The sequence below is a fragment of the Lissotriton vulgaris genome, chromosome 6 (assembly GCF_964263255.1).
Source record: "Lissotriton vulgaris chromosome 6, aLisVul1.2, whole genome shotgun sequence".
Taxonomy (NCBI): domain Eukaryota; kingdom Metazoa; phylum Chordata; class Amphibia; order Caudata; family Salamandridae; genus Lissotriton; species Lissotriton vulgaris.
Window position 1 is genome coordinate 140,397,070 of NC_141694.1, and position 14,437 is coordinate 140,411,506.

The 14,437-nt window shown below is 48.5% G+C and overlaps 1 protein-coding gene across 1 annotated transcript in view; it reads right to left on the reverse strand.

Annotated features, from left to right (window-relative positions):
- LIN9 (lin-9 DREAM MuvB core complex component) overlaps positions 1 to 14,437 on the reverse strand; it is a 604,858-nt gene that overhangs the window by 360,850 nt on the left and 229,571 nt on the right. The window lies entirely within an intron of this gene.

Sequence of the window (14,437 nt, forward strand, 5' to 3'; positions counted from 1 at the left end):
CATCAGCAAAATGTTTCAGCAAAGGAATTTATGGATAAAGTGCAACAGAAAGAAAGTGTTTTGGATTCTCACCTAATTAATTTAATGGCATGTCAGCGTGGTACTAATGAGTATTGGTACCGTCGTCATGGAGATTTGAAATGCATGCTAAGAAACTTAGGAGCACCTACATGGTTTTTAACTCTAAGCTGTGCAGAGTATGCTTGGGAAGATTTACTTGAATTTCTTCGGGAGGCGAATGCAAATATAGAAAATATAAACTACAAGACACCTGAAGAACTGTGTTCGTTGGATCCGGTTAATGTTTGCAGATATTTTAATCATAGATTTGAAGCTATGATGTCTTTTATTACAAACAAGAAAAATCCACCTCTTGGTGAAGTTCTGGATTTCTTTTGGAGAAAAGAGTATCAAGCGAGAGGTGCTCCTCATATTCATATGCTATTATGGATCAAGGATGCTCCCAAATTTGGAACAGACTCAGATGACACTGTACTGTCTTTCATTGAAGAATATGCCACTTGTGAGATACCTAAAAGTACAACTGATAAGGACTTAAGAGGAAAAGTGTTACGATTTCAAAGCCATCGTTGTGGAAAATATTGTCGGCGAAAATTCAAATCAAAGGATAAAATTCTATACCAAATGTCGTTTTGGATTTGCACGACCGGTACTTTCTAAAGGAAGAGTCAACAATTTTATGTCATCTTTGCGACATATTATCACAAGAAGATCACCCAAAAATGCCTACAATTTAAGAAGAGGTGAAGTGTCGAAATATATAAATGACTATAACCCAGTCATTTTGTCCATGTGGAATGCTAACATGGATATACAATATGTTGCAGACAACTCTATTGCTGTGGCTCGATATGTAACGTCTTACATCACCAAATCTAAAAAGACGGAACTGAAGGAGATGTGGGAAGGCATTTCTCATGAAAAGAGCCTAAGCAAGAAATTGTATACGTACAGTTTGAAGATGTTATCTCATCGTGAAATTGGAGCATATGAATGTTGTGATCGATTATCATCAGCAAGTCTTTATGCAAAATCTAGAACTATCCTGTGGGTGAGTTTAGGTCTTGCAGGAACACGAAACCGTGTTTTGAAACCTGTGCAAGAAATTGAATATTTAGCACAGAAAGAACCAAACAGTACAGACATTCTGAAAACAAATAAGTTGGATAAATACTATCCAAATAGAAGTACTCTGCTTGAAAACATTTGTCTGTATGAAATACTTCAAAACTACAGTTTTAAAATGAATATTACAGAGAATATTGATAAAGGTGTATACGCTGTGATTGGACATAAAGGATGTCTGGTCAAACAAAGAAAAGGACACTTGATTAATCACCGAAAACTGAGTTGCGAAACTTCTGATAAAAGAGAATTTTACTATTTAGCTCTTTTGCAACTCTTTAAACCATGGCGTACAGAAGAGGAACTACTTGGTGAGTTTGATAGTTATGAAGATTCATTCAATGCATCTAAAAATAGTATAGAATGTCCTGTTTTTAGTAATTATCTCCAAATGTTGAACAACGAAATAGAGCAAGAAGCAACAATTGCAGCGGAGATTGCTAGAGACAGTTCTCAAGATAGTCAGAGTTCTGCTTCGTTGAGTCAAGATCCACTGGGACAACCAATTATCCAAAATGAAGCAGCCAATGCCATGGATGAGGTGGAAAGAGCAATGGAGCAAGCTCAAGAGGATGTAATAAACTTGGAGAAGCAACTTAATCTTGAGCAAAGACAGATATATGATGAAGTGACAGAGCACATTGAGCATGGTTTTCGTCATGAGAAAAAAGAATGCTCATGTATGTCATTTGAACCTATTCGACTATATGTAAGTGGAGAAGCTGGAACTGGTAAAAGTTTTCTAATTAAAGGAATTACTACATATCTACAGCAAAGAACTCAGTCAACACTGTCTTGTGTTGTTACTGCTCCAACTGGATTGGCAGCACATAATATTAAAGGTATTACTTTACATCGTTTACTGATGCTGCCAGTTGAACATGAAAATAAATTACAATATCACAAGCTATCTGGAGAAGCTTGTTGTGAAGTTTCTAGAGTCCTTAAAAAAATGAAACTTCTCATTAATGATGAGGTAAGCATGGTATCCAATTTAATGCTTGTTTTTGTGCATATAAGAATGCAACAGATTCTTAAAACAGAGTATGATGTGTTATTTGGAGGCAAACATGTAATAGTTTTTGGAGATCTACTGCAGCTAACTCCTGTAAAAGGACAACCTGTATTTGGGTAACCTGTAGTTGCCGGTGCTGCGTCTGTTGTGTGGGGAGGAAGCATACTTTACAACTTCCACCCAGAGTTAGAAAGGTTTGCTCCTTCCGCTGACAATGCCGCACTTGTGTTGCACGTTGAAACAACTTCTCTGCAATTGTAAAGTGCAGGATGATTTCAACAGAGAAAGAAGGTAGGATGCACAGTTTAAGGGGGACAAGCAGGGTGCAAGTTCCACCCCCGCTTCCAACTGTTGTGTAAGGCCACCCCAACATCCATGCGAGTCAGAGAGAGAAGGATTGTGCAGTGGGTGGAAGAGAAGGGAGACTCCGAAGGGGACATGATCCTGGCAGTGTCTGCCATGGTCACCACTGCGGTCACCATTGTGCTGTCTTTGCAGCAACTCATACTGGGCAGGCCCGTGGAGGTAAGGATAGGCTGTCCCCCTTACCATTTCACAAAGCAGCCGTGCAATACAATCGGGTAATCTTAATGCACTGATCATGTGGTTATGCGTACACCTCTATGACCCAAAGCTCAAGCCTTGCTGTGCGGTGGTAAAAACAGAAAAGGGACAAATAAGTCTGCACAAGAGGCAAGCATCTGAAATCGCTTCACAAACATGCCGACCATCTTTAAGTGTAGAAACTTACTTTTAATTTAAAGTCTAACAGGAACATAAACTATGAAAAAGGAATATTTGAGCAAAACTGTAGAATATTTGGAAAGAATACATATATTAAGAAATTCACAAGAGAAATGTATGCTGCATTTTTCACATACTATGAAAATGCAATGGTATTTTTCGCGTGTGCGCACCAATTTTTGTTAAATTGCGAAAACATCGTGATTATTTGACACTTTGATTCGAAGAGCTGTGTATTTAAATTGTCATACCAAAGTGTTGGTTTTATGTGACAAAGTACAAATAAGCCTCCTGACCAGAATAACTTCACCATTCCTTTTTCGTGTGTTGCATCATTGTTTGAACAAGCATTTACAATGCAACGGTCTCGCCTTTGCAAACGTTAGAGCTATTGGCATTGTAAACGACAACATTTTTATTTATGTGTTGGTTTTGAAAACAGATAAATAAATGGCAGTGTCATTTACAATGCCAATAGCTTAATCTCTCGCAAATGCGAGAGCTATTGCATTTGCACCCACACCGAGCCACACACACACACACACAGTGCCACACACACAGAGCCACACACACACACACACAGTGCCACACACACAGAGCCACACACACACACACAGTGCCACACACACAGAGCCACACACAGAGCCACACACAGAGCCACACACACACACATAGTGCCACACACACAGAGCCACACACACACACACACAGTGCCACACACAGTGCCACACACAGAGCCACACACACACACACACACACAGTGCCACACACACACACACACACAGTGCCACACACACCGAGCCACACACACAGAGCCACACACACCGACAGAGCCACACACACCGACAGAGCCACACACACCGACAGAGCCACACACACCGACAGAGCCACACACACCGACAGAGCCACACATCGACAGAGCCACACACCGACAGAGCCACACACAGACACACACACACACAGAGCCACACACACACACACACACAGAGCCACACACAGTGCCACATACACAGAGCCACACACACACACAGAGCCACACACACACACAGTGCCACACACACACACACACAGAGCCACACACACACACACAGAGCCACACACAGAGCCACACACACACACAGAGCCACACACACACACAGAGCCACACACACACACAGAGCCACACACACACACAGAGCCACACACACACACAGAGCCACACACACACACACACAGAGCCACACACACACACAGAGCCACACACACACACACAGAGCCACACACACACACACACACAGAGCCACACACACACACAGAGCCACACACACACACACAGAGCCACACACACACACAGAGCCACACACACACACACAGAGCCACACACACACACACACAGAGCCGCACACACACACACACAGAGCCGCACACACACAGAGCCACACACACACAGAGCCACACACACAGAGCCACACACACAGAGCCACACACACAGAGCCACACACACAGAGCCACACACACAGAGCCACACACACACACACACACAGAGCCACACACACACACACACACAGAGCCACACACACACACACAGAGCCACACACACACACAGAGCCACACACACACACAGAGCCACACACACACAGAGCCACACACACACACACAGAGCCACACACACACACACAGAGCCACACACACACACAGAGCCACACACACACACAGAGCCACACACACACACACACACAGAGCCACACACACACACACACACAGAGCCACACACCGAGCCACACACACACACAGAGCCACACACACAGAGCCACACACACAGAGCCACACACACAGAGCCACACACACAGAGCCACACACACAGAGCCACACACACAGAGCCACACACACAGAGCCACACACACAGAGCCACACACACATGACCACACACACACACAGAGCCACACACACACACAGAGCCGCACACACACAGAGCCACACACACACAGAGCCGCACCCACACACAGAGCCGCACCCACACACAGAGCCGCACCCACACACAGAGCCGCACCCACACACAGAGCCGCACCCACACACAGAGCCGCACCCACACACAGAGCCGCACCCACACACAGAGCCGCACCCACACACAGAGCCGCACCCACACACAGAGCCGCACCCACACACAGAGCCGCACCCACACACAGAGCCGCACCCACACACAGAGCCGCACCCACACACAGAGCCGCACCCACACACAGAGCCGCACCCACACACAGAGCCAGAGCCACACACACAGAGCCACACACACAGAGCCACACACACAGAGCCACACACACACACACACAGAGCCACACACACACACACAGAGCCACACACACACACCGAGCCACACACACACACACAGAGCCACACACACACACACACAGAGCCACACACACACACAGAGCCACACACACACACAGAGCCACACACACACACACACACACACACACAGAGCCACACACACACACACACACACAGAGCCACACACCGAGCCACACACACACACAGAGCCACACAGAGGCACACACACAGAGCCACACACACAGAGCCACACACACAGAGCCACACACACATAACCACACACACACACAGAGCCACACACACACACAGAGCCGCACACACACAGAGCCGCACACACACAGAGCCGCACCCACACACAGAGCCGCACCCACACACAGAGCCGCACCCACACACAGAGCCGCACCCACACACAGAGCCGCACCCACACACAGAGCCGCACCCACACACAGAGCCGCACCCACACACAGAGCCGCACCCACACACAGAGCCGCACCCACACACAGAGCCGCACCCACACACAGAGCCGCACCCACACACAGAGCCGCACCCACACACAGAGCCGCACCCACACACAGAGCCAGAGCCACACACACAGAGCCACACACACAGAGCCACACACACAGAGCCACACACACAGAGCCACACACACAGACATGGCATTCTCCCCCCTTCTGACACTACTTGTAGCTGACTGCCCTCCCCACTGGCATGGCATTCCCCCCGGCTCTCCCCCTGCTGACACTGAGGGGCATTCTCCTACTTGTAGCTCTCTGCCCTCCCCACTGACAGGTCAGTCTCCCCCCCTGCAGGGCACTGATGTGCATTTTCACACTTGTAGCACACTCCCTCCCTACTGGCATGCCATTCCCTCACTGACCAGGCATTCTCCCACTGCCCTCTCCACTGAAGGGGCACTTTCAAGAGTGTCGCAGCATTTCACTGATGACGCAGCCCGCCCTCCCCACTGTCAGCTCAGTCTCCCCCTCGCAGGGCATTGCCGACACTGACACCAACTCTCCCACTTTCAGGACAATGCTCCTGGGGACAAGCTGTCAGTGACGGGACACCGGTGGCGCGAGCCGCTCTCACCTGACAGGTGGGCCCCGGGGGTTCTCGCGTGCACCGCTCTCACCGCTGCTGGAGTTGCTGGTCTCGCGCTGCTGTCCTGGGCTGACCCCTCAGCAGTCGCGACACGTGCTGGGGACCGTGCTCGCGCTCCCTTCGCACGAGACAGAGGGGGATAAACTGGGAGGGTAGTGCTGGCGACATAGACGAGGGACCAAATCATTGCTGCGACGCCGCCCACGGGCCATTTCACAGCGCAGTTTCATATTCCGCGTACAATAAAACCGATAATACGAAGTCAAATCAAAATTATAATGGTATTTTTATTTTACTTTACATATAATTTAGTAAGAGTATTCCTAAGCTTTCAATACTGTAAAATATATTGAAGCACTTTTCTTAATGCGATGCTTGAGTAGAATACATATCGCCATTTAGTTAATAATTATATTACAAGCAAAGGTGTAATATTAAAGGAGATGTGTTCAACTGCAATGGAGTTATGAAGACCGCTGCCTCTTCCAAGATGACCGCTAAATTGTGTGGCTTCCTGCGCAGGCCCTGGAGCGCCCGGAGCGGAGGGGCGCAGCAGGTTCACCTTCTCTGTCTGGCTCACCCACACGCAGTTCAAGCATGGGCAGGGGCCTGGGATGCTCGACTGTCTGCACGCTTCTCCCGTGCTCCAGAGCGGTCCCCGCGGGGGAGCCGAGCCTGCTCGCACGCAGAGCCGTCTGAACACTGTCACTCTTGCGTCGCAGCCTGAACACACAGTCCAGGGGCTTAGCCCCCTCTGGAGCTGCACACACCATGCATTTGTGGTTCACGGTGACAATTTATTCATCCAACGAACGTGGGAACTCGATATTGCCCATAAGGGGGCATAGTGGCATTGGGTAGGTGCAGAGCTAAGGCTCTGGTGCCAGGCTGGAGGCAGCTGATCCAGAGGAAAGCCTCTGGCAAATACTCATCAAGCATTGCGTAGACTCACACCTAAACAGCGGACAGGCCTAAACAGCGAGACGGGCAGCAGGAGTCTGTAAGCCCCGTTCTTTTCAGACTGGGGGACGTGTTTTTCTTTCTCCCCTCTTCTCCATTGGCTGGAATGTAAACACTGGGCGTGTTTTTGACTGTAGTTTACATTCCAGCCAATGAAGAAGAGGGGAGAAAGAAAGTCAAAAACACGCCCCCCCAATCCAAAAAGGACGGGACTTAGATGGAAAGAATGTCGTCACTGGGACCTGTTCTCCAATGGCTGGACACCGTTTAGGAGGCCAGCCAATGGAGAAGAGGGGCGGGGCTTAACCTCGCTACTCCAAGTCATTAAATCTCGCCAGCGAGACTGCGCATGTGCGCAGCCTACGCTAGCAGAGACCTAAAAACGTGAGGGATTTTACATGGCAGTATGCAATGGCAACATACAAATGAAAGCAACACAGAGGTAAATATCAGCCAGGAAAAAAATCACTACGTTGCGGAAGACAGGCCAGCAACCATGATTTAATGTTAAAAAAACATGATTCGGCTGAGCTGCGTGACCTGTCCCGCAAGTGGTGCGTGTTGCCCCATTGTGAAATTGAAAGCACGCTCCAAATACAAAAAGAAAAGCGTCCGCCATTGCTAAAGCGGACCTGCCTTTGGTGCTCTTTAGATTAATTAAGCAGAGTTTTGTCCCAAAGGGCTAATAAAGTAAGGGCACAGTAAAAGGTCAAGTCCTGATGGGAGGTTACAAAAGAAGACAGGGAGGTACTAAGAAGGGACTAATACGTCTCAACAAAAGCCAACATTTACAAAGGACAGTAACGGCAGCCAATTGAAAAGATGGGCAGAGAGTGGGCAGAGCTTCAAGTCCATACCTAAATACGGCATGTCTCGCAGAGCAGTGCATGCTCTGCCCAGGCTCTACCTAAAAACGAAAGCCATCAATAAAAAAACAAGCACTGGCAATGCTAAATGGTCTCACCGTTACATATAAGACCAATTGGCAGTGCCAATACTTGTTTTAAGTAGTCTTTAACGTCTGTCAAGATAAACATTGTACCTTCCACATTTCTGCTGCAGTTTTTCTACTGACCACAAGGATGCACCGAAAGGCAGTAAACTGGTGTTTAAACATGACTCTTTGCAATGCTGCCTTCAGAGCTAGGACAAATGACAAATCTAACAATGGAGAAAACAAAAAGCTCCTGTGGGCGGGTAAGACACAGAAAGGTAGAAAAGAAATAAATAGGAGCAAGGTAACTGAGATGGATATTAAAGCCATCAAATCTTGAGCAACGATTGTCCCTGTGGGGTATAGTATACAATGCTGTCTCCCAAACTGTTGGTCCTGGCCCATTTTACAAGGCTAGCCCCAAACTTATTGCATTCCTCCTAGATTTTGTCTGACCTGTTCTTGTTGGCTTTGGGACTCTGGGCACTTTACCAATACTAATGAGTGCTAAAGTGCATGTGCTCTCCCGTTAAACATGGTGTGATTGGCCTGCACCAGTTTGCCATATTTACATTTACTTGTAAGTCCCTTATACAGTGGTATCTCATACACCCAGGGCCTGTAAATTAAATACTACTAGTGGGCTTGCACCACTGATGATTTTGCCACCCACACACCCAACCGCCGGTGCATGATGGATCACGAATGCAGTCTTCACTCGGAGGTGGTGCAAGGTCTATTTCAACAGTGGGGAGAGCCTTGGTTAGATCTATTCGCCACCAAAGAGAATGAGCAATGTCTCGCTCAGTGACGCTTTTCGTCGCGAGTGGAGCTGCTGTCTGTTGTACGCCTTTCCGCCTATACCACTTCTACCCAGAGTGCGGAAGACCAGGCGCGGCCGGGCCCAAGCCATTCTTGTGGCCCCGGACTGGGCTTGAAGAATTTGGTATCCCAAGCTACTCAGTATGAGTGTGGACCCCCCGATCCGACTGTCTCTTAGGGAGGATCTTCTGTCGCAGCAGCAGGGGACGGTCCTCCACCCGAACCTGTCCAGCCTCCACCTACTTGCGTGGAGATTGAGTGGCCACAGTGGATTCCGTTTGACTTACCTCCTGAAGTCTATGATGTCATTCTGGCAGCCAGGCATCCCTCCACTAAATCGGTATACGCCTGCAGGTGGAACAAATTTGTGGCATGGTGCACAGCAAAGGCTGTGGATCCCCTTTCTGTCCCTCTTTTAGAGGTCCTTTTGTTCCTTCTTTGGCCCGGCAGGGCTCTGCTCTGGCCAGTATCAAGGGCGACCTTTCTGCAATCTCGGCCTGTCTCGGATATGCGAGACCTATTCCATTGCAAATGCTTTTTTTTTTACCTAAGCGGGCCAGTTTGTCTGCGGGTGATTGGGATGCAAAGAATATTTAACGATGTGTGTGTGTTGAGCCATGACTGTGTAGGATTGCAGGGTAAAGAGTCACATCTGTGTGACACACCGAGCCAATCCAACAAACTCTGCCCCGGAGACACAGAAAAACAAGAAAAGGCAATGCCAATCGTTTTAACTGGTAAGAAGTAAAACAACTTGATTAATAAACAAAAGAGGCAGTGTGTGAGTAGCAGTGAAGGGTATGCATTTCCAACACATTTTTTATCTGCTGTTTCCGGTGCTGCGTCTGTTGTGTGGGGAGGAAGCATACTTTACAACTTCCACCCAGAGTTAGAAAGGTTTGCACCCTCGGCTGACAATGCCGCACTTGTGTTGCACGTTGAAACAACTTCTCTGCAATTGTAAAGTGCAGGATGATTTCAACAGAGAAAGAAGGTAGGATACACAGTTTAAGCGGGACAAGCAGGGTGCAAGTTCCACCCCCCGCTTCCAACTGTTGTGTAAGGCCACCCCAACATCCATGCGAGTCAGAGAGAGAAGAATTGTGCAGTGGGTGGAAGAGAAGGGAGACTCCGAAGGGGACATGATCCTGGCAGTGTCTGCCATGGTCACCACTGCGTCACCATTGTGCTGTCTTTGCAGCAACTTATACTGGGCAGGCCCGTGGAGGTAAGGAGAGGCTGTCCCCCTTACCATTTCACAAAGCAGCCGTGCAATACAATCGGGTAATCTTAATGCACAGATCATGTGGTAATGCGTACACCTCTATGACCCAAAGCTCCAGCCTTGCTGTGCGGTGGTAAAAACAGAAAAGGGACAAATAAGTCTGCACAAGAGGCAAGCATCTGAAATCGCTTCACAAACATGCCGACCATCTTTAAGCGTAGAAACTTTCTTTTAATTTAAAGTCTAACAAGAACATAAACTATGAAAAAGGAATATTTGAGCAAAACTGTAGAATATTTGGAAAGAATACATATATTAAGAAATTCACGAGAGAAATGTATGCTGCATTTTTCACATACTATGAAAATGCAATGGTATTTTTCGCGTGTGCGCACCAATTTTTGTTAAATTGCGAAAACATCGTGATTATTTGACAATTGTATTCGAAGAGCTGTGTATTTAAATTGTCATACCAAAGTGTTGGTTTTATGTGACAAAGTACAAATAAGCCTCCTGACCAGAATAACTTCACCATTCCTTCTTTGTGTGTTGCATCATTGTTTCAACAAGCATTTACAATGCAACGGTCTCGCCTTTGCAAATGATAGAGCTTTTGGCATTGTAAACGACAAAATTTTTATTTATGTGTTGGTTTTGAAAACAGATAAATAAATGGCATTGTCATTTACAGTGCCAATAGCTTAATCTCTCGCAAATGCGAGAGCTATTGTATTTGCACCCACACACAGAGCCACACAGAGCCACACAGAGCCACACAGAGCCACCCACACCGAGCCACACCCCCCCACATCGAGCCACACCCCCCCACAGAGCCACCCCCCCCCCCACAGAGCCACACCCTCCCCCCACAGAGCCACACCCCCCCCACAGAGCCACACCCCCCCACAGAGCCACACCCCCACACAGAGCCACACCCCCCACACAGAGCCACACACCCCCACACAGAGCCACACCCCCCCACACAGAGCCACACCCCCCCACAGAGCCACACCCCCCCACAGAGCCACACCCCCCCCACACAGAGCCACACCCCCCCACACAGAGCCACACCCCCCCACACAGAGCCACACCCCCCCACACAGAGCCACACCCCCCCACACAGAGCCACACACAGAGCCACAGAGCCACACACAGAGCCACACACCCCCACACAGAGCCACACCCCCCCCACACAGAGCCACACCCCCCCCACACAGAGCCACACCCCCCCCACACAGAGCCACACCCCCCACACAGAGCCACACCCCCCACACAGAGCCATACCCCCCCACACAGAGCCATACCCCCCCACACAGAGCCATACCCCCCACAAAGAGCCACAACCCCACAGAGCCACACCCCCACACAGAGCAAAAACCCATCAAGCATTGTGTAGACTCACACCTAAACAGCGGACAGGCCTAAACAGCGAGACAGGCAGCAGGAGTCTGTAAGCCCCGTTCTTTTCAGACTGGGGGGGGCGTGCTTTTCTTTCTCCCCTCTTCTCCATTGGCTGGAATGTAAACAAAGGGCGTGTTTTTGACTGTTGTTTACATTCCAGCCAATGAAGAAGAGGGGAGAAAGAAAGTCAAAAACACACCCCCCCAATCCAAAAAGGACGGGACTTAGATGGAAAGAATGTCGTCACTGGGACCTGTTCTCCAATGGCTGGACACCGTTTAGGAGGCCAGCCAATGGAGAAGAGGGGCGGGGCTTAACCTCGCTACTCCAAGTCATTAAATCTCGCCAGCGAGACTGCGCATGTGCGCAGCCTACGCTAGCAGAGACCTAAAAACGTGAGGGATTTTACATGGCAGTATGCAATGGCAAACACGCCCCCCCAATCCAAAAAGGACAGGACTTAACTTCGCTACTCCAAATCATTAAATCTCGCCAGCGAGACTGCGCATGTGCGCAGCCTACGCTAGCCGGGACCTAAAAACGTGTGGGATTTTACATGGCAGTATGCAATGGCAACATACGAATGAAAGCAACACAGAGGTAAATATCAGCCAGGAAAAAATCACTACGTTGCGGAAGATAGGCCAGCCACCATGATTTAATGTTAAAAAAAATGATTCGGCTGAGCTGCGTGGCCTGTCCCGCAAGTGGTGTGTGTGGCCCTATTGTGAAATTGTGAAATTGAAAGCACGCTCCAAATAAAGAAAAAAAAAGCGGCCGCCATTGCTAAAGCTGACCTGCCTTTGGTGCTCTTTAGATTAATTAAGCAGAGTTTTGTCCCAAAGGGCTAATAAAGTAAGGGCACAGTAAAAGGTCCAGTCCGGATGGGAGGTTACAAAAGAAGACAGGGAGTTACTAAGAAGGGACTAATACGCCTATTAACAAAAGCCAACATTTACAAAGGACAGTAACGGCAGCCAATTGAAAAGATGGGCAGAGAGTGGGCAGAGCTTCAAGTCCATACCTAAATACGGCATGTCTCGCAGAGCAGTGCATGCTCTGCCCAGGCTCTACCTAAAAACGAAAGCCATCAATAAAAAAAAAAGCACTGGCAATGCTAAATGGTCTCACCGTTACATATAAGTAAGAGCAATTGGCAGTGCCAATACTTGTTTTAGGTAGTCTTTAACGTCTGTCAAGATAAACATTGTACCTTCCACATTTCTGCTGCAGTTTTTCTACTGACCACAAGGATGCACCGAAAGGCAGTAAACTGGTGTTTAAACATGACTCTTTGCAATGCTGCCTTCAGAGCAGGACAAATCTAACAATGGAGAAAACAAAAAGCTCCTGTGGGCGGGTAAGACCCAGAAAGGTAGAAAAGAAATAAAAAGGAGCAAGGTAACTGAGATTGACATTAAAGCCATCAAATCTTGAGCAACGATTGTCCCTGTGGGGTACAGTATACAATGCTGTCTCCCAAACTGTTGGTCCTGGCCCATTTTACAAGGCTAGCCCCAAACTTATTGCATTCCTCCTAGATTTTGTCTGACCTGTTCTTGTTGGCTTTGGGACTCTGGGCACTTTACCAATACTAATGAGTGCTAAAGTGCATGTGCTCTCCCGTTAAACATGGTGTGATTGGTCTGCACCAGTTTGCCATATTTACATTTACTTGTAAGTCCCTTATACAGTGGTATCTCATACACCCAGGGCCTGTAAATTAAATACTACTAGTGGGCTTGCACCACTGATGATTTTGCCACCCACACACCCAACCGCCGGTGCATGATGGATCACAAATGCAGTCTTCACTAGGAGGTGGTGCAAGGTCTATTTCAACAGTGGGGAGAGCCTTGGTTAGATCTATTCGCCACCAAAGAGAATGAGCAATGTCTCGCTCAGCGACGCTTTTCGTCGCGGGTGGAGCTGCTGTCTGTTGTACGCCTTTCCGCCTCTACCACTTCTACCCAGAGGGCGGAAGAAGACCAGGCGCGACTGGGCCCAAGCCATTCTTGTGGCCCCGGACTGGGCTTGAAGAATTTGGTATCCCGAGCTACTCAGTATGAGTGTGGACCCCCCCCCCGATCCAACTGCCTCTTAGGGAGGATCTTCTGTCGCAGCAGCAGGGGACAGTCCTCCACCCGAACCTGTCCAGCCTCCACCTACATGCGTGGAGATTGAGCGGCCACAGTGGATTCCGTTTGACTTACCTCCTGAAGTCTATGATGTCATTCTGGCAGCCAGGCGTCCCTCCACTAAATCGGTATACCCCTGCAGGTGGAACAAATTTGTGGCATGGTGCACAGCAAAGGCTGTAGATCCCCTTTCTGTCCCTCTTTCAGAGGTCCTTTAGTTCCTTCTTTCTTTGGCACCGGCAGGGCTCTGCTCTGGGCACTATCAAGGGCGACCTTTCTGCAATCTCGGCCTGTCTCAGACTCCCTGATCAGCTCTCTCTTTTCAAGTCCCCGGTTAATGGATTTCTCAAAGGCATTACTCACCATTTCCCTCCTATTCCGTTTGTGCCGCAGTGGGACTTGAATCTGGTACTTACTTTTTGATGTGCACTCCCTTTGAGCCGCTCCACAACTGTCCTCTTTGTTTGTTGACTTTGATGACTGCTTTCCTGGTTGCTATCACCTCCACTAGGCGTGTGAGTGAGCTCCAGGCTCTTTCTTGTAAGCCTCCTTTTCTGTCAGTCCATCCGGACTAGGTTGTACTTCGCACTCGTCCTTCCTTCTTGCCAAAAGTGGTCACTGCTTTTCACATTGGGCAGACTATCACC